Here is a 7,761-nt window from a genome sequence, read left to right on the forward strand (position 1 = left end):
GTAGAAGCTAACTTTACAGTGTAATATATAGCAATGCTCGGTAGAATCTGTCTGATGATTGATATGGCATTTGTGTAACATCAAAGACAACACTCAATTAACCAATTGTATCCAACAATCTCCCTCTTTGGTGTTGATGGCAACACAACATGTCATAGTAGAACGAAATTTGAAAACAAGTCTTTCTCTTATAGTGCAGCACAATATGTCAACATAATACTTCTCCCTCTTAGATAGAAACTTCTCCCTCTTTCAGTAATCTCCCTCTGTGAAGGAATTATATAACAGAAAGATATGACAGTTTTACTCTCTCTTTACAAATGCTTACAAATTTTAGAATAGATATTACAGTTTTACTCTCCCTCTTTGAAAACACATGCCAAAGACAATACAACATAGTAAAAGCTCTTCTCGTATGCCAAAAGTACTCTCAACTGAATTACAATGTACCTTATGTACAGATTCATATGCAATGACTTCAATACTCTGCTACGTCAACTGATAGATTTTCAACTTGTCATAGGTTGATGCATCACTAAAAATTTATTTTAGTGAACTTTAGATAGGGGAATGACCCCTAACTTACCTCTAAGATACAGGAATGCATCCTTAGGTAATGGATTTGTGAATAGGTCAGCAATTTGTTCCTTTGTATGCACATATTCCAGTCTGATCTCCTTGTCCTGCACCAATTCTCTGACAAAATGATATTTTATTGCTATGTTCTTGGTCTTGGGATGCATCACTAGATTCTTAGATATATTGATTGCACTAGTATTATCAAAAAACATAACAACAGGTTCTTTGATTTCCATCTTCATGCCTTCCAACAACTATTTGAACCAAATAATATTAGAACAGTTTACTGCTGCAGCAACATACTCTGCTTCTGCTATAGATTGGGATGTGCAATTTTTCTTTTTACTTGTCCAAGAAACCAACCTCTTTCCAAGAAAGATTGCTCCTACACTTGTACTTTTTCTGTCATCAAGGTTTCCTGCCCAATCAGCATCAGTAAACACTTTCAAATCCAGATTACCTCCAAATTTATACCATAAACCATAATCCTTTGTTCCTTTCAGATATCTCATGATTATTTTGATTGCCATCATGTGATTTTCTCTTGGTTTAGCTGAGAATCTTGCAACAATACCAACTGCAATGGCAATATCTAGTCTAGTATGAACTACATACTACAACTTTCCAATCATAGATCTATACAATTTTTGATCAACTTCTTTTGATTCATCTTCCTTGGTAAGTTTCAATCCAGTACACATGGGAGTCCCAACTGGCTTACAATCTTCCATACCAAACTTTTTCAGTATTTCTTTGATGTATTTTGACTGAGTAATGTAGATACCATTGTTATTCTACTGAATCTGAAGACCAACAAAGAATTTGATTTCACCAAACATAGACATTTGAAATTCCTTATTCATTTGTTCTAAAAATTCTTTGCAAAGATCATCATTTCCTGTAAAAATAGTATCATCTACAAATATTTCTATCAAGACAATTTTTTTATCTGGTCCTTTCTTGATATACAAGCTACTGTTATCATTAGTTCTTTGAAAACCAATCTAAATAAGATAGTTATGCAATCTTTCATACCATGCTCTAGGGACTTGTTTTAGACCATACAATGCTTTATGTAATTTGCAGACCATGTCCTTCTTCTCTGAATCAACAAAACCTTTAGGTTGTTCGATATAAACCTCTTCATTAAGTATACCATTAAGAAATACAGATTTTACATCCATTTGATAGACCTTGAATCCTTTGTGAGCAGCATATGCAAGTAAGGTTCTAACTCCTTCCAATCTTTCAATAGGAGCAAAAGTTTCTCCATAGTCTATTCCTTCTTCTTGAGCATATCCTTTGCATACTAGTCAAGCTTTTTTTCTTGATACCTCACCATTTTCATTCAACTTATTCCTAAATACCCACTTAGTTCCAATTATATTTTTATTTTTAGGCCTGGGTACAAGAGTCCATGTCTTGTTCTTTTCTATTTGCTCTATCTCTTCATTCATGGCCTTAATCCAACTATCATTTCCCAATGCATCTTTGACATTTCTAGGTTCAAAATCAGCAAGTAAACAAGTACTTTTCAACTTACTTCTTGTCATGGTTCCTTCAGATTTGTTTCCAATGATCTGATCTACTGAATGATGTCTCCTGACATATCTTGCTAATACAGGTTCCTTTCCTTTTGAATAGATTTCATTATTGTCTTTTTGCACTTCAACTTCAGTTTCTATTTGTTCTAGCTCGGTAGACATTGGTTCGGGTCCTTCAGACTCAGTAGGAACTTGCTTGGTAGCATCTAAAAGTAACTCGGTATGCTTTGGCTCGATTTGAACTTCCTGTAACTCGGTTACAAATGACTCGAGAGTAGAAGATTCCTGATTTACTGATGTAACTGGGACTGTATCAAGTTCAATGTAAATAAATCTTCTATAATCCTCTGGTTCCTTTTTTCTTTCTTCTTCAGTCTTTTCTGCAAACTCATCAACTTTCACATGTGCACTTTCTATGACTTTGTGAGTAGACAAGTTCGAACATCTATATGCCTTACTCTTGCATGAATATCCAAAGAATATACCTTCATCACCTTTTTCATCAAATTTTCCTTTTCTAGATTCTTTCAAAATGTAACATTTACTTCCAAATACTTTTAGGTAACTTACATTAGGTTTGTAGCCATACCATAACTCATATGGAGTTTTGAATGAGTCCTTCTTCAGCTGTACTCAGTTTAAGGTATGAATTGCAGTGTTGATAGCTTCATAGCAATGCTCTTTTCAATCATTAAGGTTCTTGCACAATCCATGATAGATCTGTTCCTCCTTTCAGCTATTCCATTTAGTTGGGGTGTTCTAGGGGCTGATACCTATCTTTTGATTCCTCTTTCAATGCAAAAGTTATTGAATTCATGTGAAATGAATTCTCCACCTCTGTCTGACCTCAAGCATTTCAATCTTTTCCCTGTTTCCTTTTCTACTCTAGCCAAATACCATTTGAATTTTTCAAATGCTTCTAATTTATTTCTTAGATACATGACTGTCATCATTCTTGAGTAATCATCAACAAAAAGAATGAAGAATTTTTCTCCAGTATAACTTTCAATTCCAATGGGCCCACATAGATCAGTATGCACAATTTCTAATATATCTTCAGACTGATTGTTTTTTCTTTTAACAGTAGTCTTTCCCATCTTTCCAATCTAACAATTTTTGCATAGACTGACCTCAGGTTTCTTTATGTTAGGAATGCCTCTTACCTTTTTGAATTTTCTTATTTTTACCAAATTATCAAAATTTACATGACACAATCTTTTATGCCACAACCAACTTTCTTCAACTTGAGCAATGAAACATGAACATTCACCTAGTTCAAGATAGAACAAGTTACCTTTAGTTTGAGTACCTGATCCAATCAACTTTCCTTTGCCATCCAGCAGTCTTGCTTTACCATGCATGAATTCTAATTTGAATCCATTATTGAGTAGCTGTGCCACACTTAACAAATTATGCTTTAGTCCTTCTACCCAATAGACATTATCACATATAAGGTCCTTGGTTAGAGAGATTCTTAGTTTTGTCACTAGTCATGTGATGAGAACAACCACTACCTATGATCCATGTATCATTTTTTCTCATATAAGAAATGAGTGCCATTTCCTCATCATTATCAAATTCATCTTTCACAGCAATGTAGACAATCTCATCTTCTTCTTCATCATTAGAGTCATTAGAATCTTTAGCCATAAAACATGTTTTCTTACCTTTGTCCTTGAATGATTTGAAATCTTTCTTGCCATTCCATCTGTGTTCTTTCTTCTCATCTTTATTCTGCTTGTTTGGACACCTAGTAGCAATATGACCAACTTCTTCACATGAAAAATAGATTAGGGGAACTTTACCTTTGTATTTTCCTCTACCTCTAGAATATTTCCTTGCTAGGAGGGCTTCAATTACTTCAAGATCACTGTCTGAACTTTGGTCTGATTCATCTTCACTTTCTGACTAAGATTCTTTTTTCTTTTTGCCTTTCTCCTTGAGTGAAAGCTTGGCTTCAAATGCTAATTCAATGTTCTTGGAAGCTGGAACATAGTTATCAAAGTTGTCCAGTTCAAATGCAGTCAATCTTCCAACTATAGCCTCTAGATTTATCTTATGATTTGCTTCACATCTTCTTTCTTGAATTGCAAAAACTATGATTGCATAGATGGGAAGTAGAGTTCTGAGAACTTTACTTATAACCGTCTCTTCCTTGATATCTCCTCCAGATGCTTTGATTGCACTGACACATGCTTTGACTCTTTCAACATATTTTGCAATGTTTTCATCCTCTCTCATCCTCATTTGATCAAATTGTCCTCTCAGACTTTCTACTTTGGCTCTTCTAACATTATCATCTCTTTCATAGATTTCTTTCAGCTTTTCCCACATTTCAAAAGTAGATTCACAATCCTTGATATCATCAAATTCTTCATAACTCAGAGCAGATGCTATATCTACCATCATAATGTTGTGAGTCTTCTTTTCAGCAATGTCATTGATAGGTAGTGTGCCAGCTGGTTTTGCAAAATTTTCATCAAGGTACTTCAGTCCTATATCACCAATGTATGCTAGGTGAAGTCTCATCAGTCCTTGCCATGCTGAGAAGTTATTCCTGTTAAGCCTTGGAATTTCCCTCTTGTAAGAAATTTTGATCTTTAGCTTAGATCCTTGAAATCTTTCCTGCAAGCACCAGAAGCTCTAATACCAATTGTTGGAAATGAGAATAGAGTAACTGAGAGGGGGAGGGGGTGAATCAGTTACTTCAAAAACTTTTCACAGTCCCTAAGATGTCTGAATATACCCTTGATCTGATTAATATAAAATGATAAAACTTGATAATGCAGCAAATGATAAATATTAAGAACACAAGAGACACCAGTTTTAACGTGGAAACCCAATATGGGAAAAACCACCATGTAACTAGTTACTATTTTTCACTCTTCTGAAGTGAGCCTTGTTAAGAGCCAACCCTGTTAAAGGTTACAAAAACACACTGTTAGGTGTGACCCTGTTAAAGGATTTAATCACCCTGCTAGGAGTGGCCTCGTCAAAGGTCTTTAGAACAATTCAACTGAACTGTCACCTTGTTAGAGGATTTACAATAAGGCTGTTAAACCCACTCTATTAAGAGATTTGAAATCACTACTACAATTGTTAGAAAGTAACAATGAATGATCTGAATATAATGCAACTTATCTTTGCTGATACAAATCTCTGTTCTGCTTCACTAGATCCTCTCTGATCACATAAAAGCTTTGTAGCTCCACAAGGATATCTGATCCTTCAAAAATTCGCTTGCACCTTCACAATTCACACATACATCTTATCCACACATGCACACTTGAATTCGCAACTTGATCCTTCATATATACCTTTCTGATTATCAAGTCGACCTTAAATACAAGTTAAAATTATTAATAATTATATCGTGAGTCGGCTACATTCATCACATAAATCAATTAGCCTTAATTCCACAATCTTCAAAAATCCTTCACTAACCAACCCAACTCAGTAAATACTGTACCATAATGATCTTTAGTGTTAACCAAGTGAGGCTTGGTAAACACTGCGAACTGTGCGAAAATCCTTCAGACACCGAGTGAACTCAGTAAACACTGACTTTCCTTCGCTTACCTTCCCAGCCCAATAAACACTAACTTTTCTTCGCTTACCTTCCCATCTCGGTAAACACTAACTTTTGTCACAGTTTCCTTCGATCACCAAGTGAGCTCGATAAGCACTGAACTTCCTTCATTAACCAAGTTAGCTCGGTAGAAGCTAACTTTACAATGTAATGTACAACAACGCTTAGTAGACTCTGTTTGATGACTGATATGACATTTGTGTAACATTAAAGACAACACTCAATTAACCAATTGTATCCAACATGAACCTGATTTTAGTCAATTTGAGATGATTGGTATATTAGTTTGAGATGTTCAGTTGTTCGAAAATAAAATTTTTTTTAGCCGCACCCACTTGAGAGCCTGACAAATTTCTGCTAGATTGATAAGATGAGGATTAAATTGCTTAATAATGAATTCTAAGGAAATGAGGGATACTTGGTGGTGTAATTAATCTAATAAGTGCTTAATCGAAGGCCCATAGAGAACAATGTTTAGGCTAGTGCAGGTACTATTGAGGAAGTATAGGAAGGCTTGGTTTGGTTTAAGGACATAGGGCATCATGGAGCAGGAGAGTTTTTCCGTTGTGGCCAGATCATAATAACATTTTTGGGTAGGGCTTCAATATTTGTAACTCAGGTTAACCAAGGCAAGGTAAATTGAAGGTAGTATTAGCTTTGTTTAGTATAACAAGCACGAGCACTCCTACAACTTTTAGTAACATTACAAGAGAGAAAATGAGTGCAACTTCTAGTAAAATTATAAATTTTCCTCTATACCCACTTTTGCTTCTAGTTCTCTGAAGGACATAAACAAGAGGTAGACTTTCAGACCACAAAAGAAAGGATGGGGCACCTAATGGCCAAACCTTTTGCAAAAGCATGTACCATCTAGTTCAAACAATAGAGAAAAAAAAGATTCTAAGATTTTCTATGGCAATGATTCATATTATATGTTCTTAAGGCTATGTTAGACATTGTATGAGTGAATTCTTTTAGTAAAGGCCAAATCCTCCATGTGTCACACAATGATGAGGCAGGAGTCCAATCTTCTTCCTCTTCCATTTTTGAGATAATGGTAGCCAAAAGTCAAAAGAAGCTATTGCCACTGCTCAATTGCAATCAAATTCTAAGAAAATTATATGAATGGAAATGAAAAAATCACTAGCAAGAGCCAAGTGCACATGTAAGATTTATGAAGAGAGAGTTGTAGATGCTAAGGCAAATGGAATGCCTTTTCCAAAGCTAGAAGATCTTATTGTTGAAGAGTCCTAGTTGGATGCACTTCGAAGTGAATTTCAAAAATCATACATGTAAAATCTTTTAGAAATTGTGAGACAAGAATCTAGAGGAAGTATTTCTATTTATCCACCTCCTGCTCTTGTATTCAATGCCCTAAACTCATGCCTATTTGACAAAAAGAAGGTTGTCATTATTAGTCAAGATCCTTACAATGGTCCAAGCCAAGCAATGGGGCTTTGCTTCTCTGTTCCAAATGGTATCAAAATGCCTCCAAGCTTAGTAAATATATTTAAAGAGATCCAACTCTTCACATGGAAACTTGGAGAGGTGGATTGTGCGGTGTTCTTTTTCTCAAGACTATGCTCACTGTGCAAGCACATCAAGCAAACCCACCCTTTTTAAAAAAGAGCTCACACCAATAAATAAGGCAGTGAGCAATAGAGAAGCTGCTAGCTAAATCCATAAAGAACTTGTGGCAAGAAAGGAGCACATGCATAAGAAATGAAGGTGCCACAGTTTTAAGAAGAGCAGCCATCAACTAAGAAATAAAAGGCACCCTATGGCATTAACAAAGAAGCATCTACAACAATTAAGAATCCACATGATGAAAAAGGATGTAGCTGCTAGTTAAATGTATTTTGAATATGCTCATATAAAAATCTACGCATAATGAGGTAGTGGTGAAAGTAAAAAAGGTAGAGTTTTCAAAAGATAACTGTGGCAAGGGACTAAGGAAGGCCCAAGAGAAGGGAAAAGGGCAATCCACACCTATTGTTGACATAATTGAAGGAATAGTCACAAGTTCAAAGGGGAATGCCTAAGTGGAGG

At 35.4% G+C, this 7,761-nt stretch overlaps 1 pseudogene; it reads left to right on the forward strand.

Annotated features, from left to right (window-relative positions):
- The first annotated feature begins 4,557 nt into the window (after nt 1–4,557).
- On the forward strand, nt 4,558–7,355 carry LOC149545486 (uracil-DNA glycosylase, mitochondrial pseudogene; annotated as a pseudogene).
- Nucleotides 7,356–7,761: the final 406 nt, after the last annotated feature.

This window comes from Cupressus sempervirens, chromosome 7, assembly GCF_028749045.1.
Source record: "Cupressus sempervirens isolate cs-2001-9-10 chromosome 7, ASM2874904v1, whole genome shotgun sequence".
Taxonomy (NCBI): Eukaryota; Viridiplantae; Streptophyta; class Pinopsida; order Cupressales; family Cupressaceae; genus Cupressus; species Cupressus sempervirens.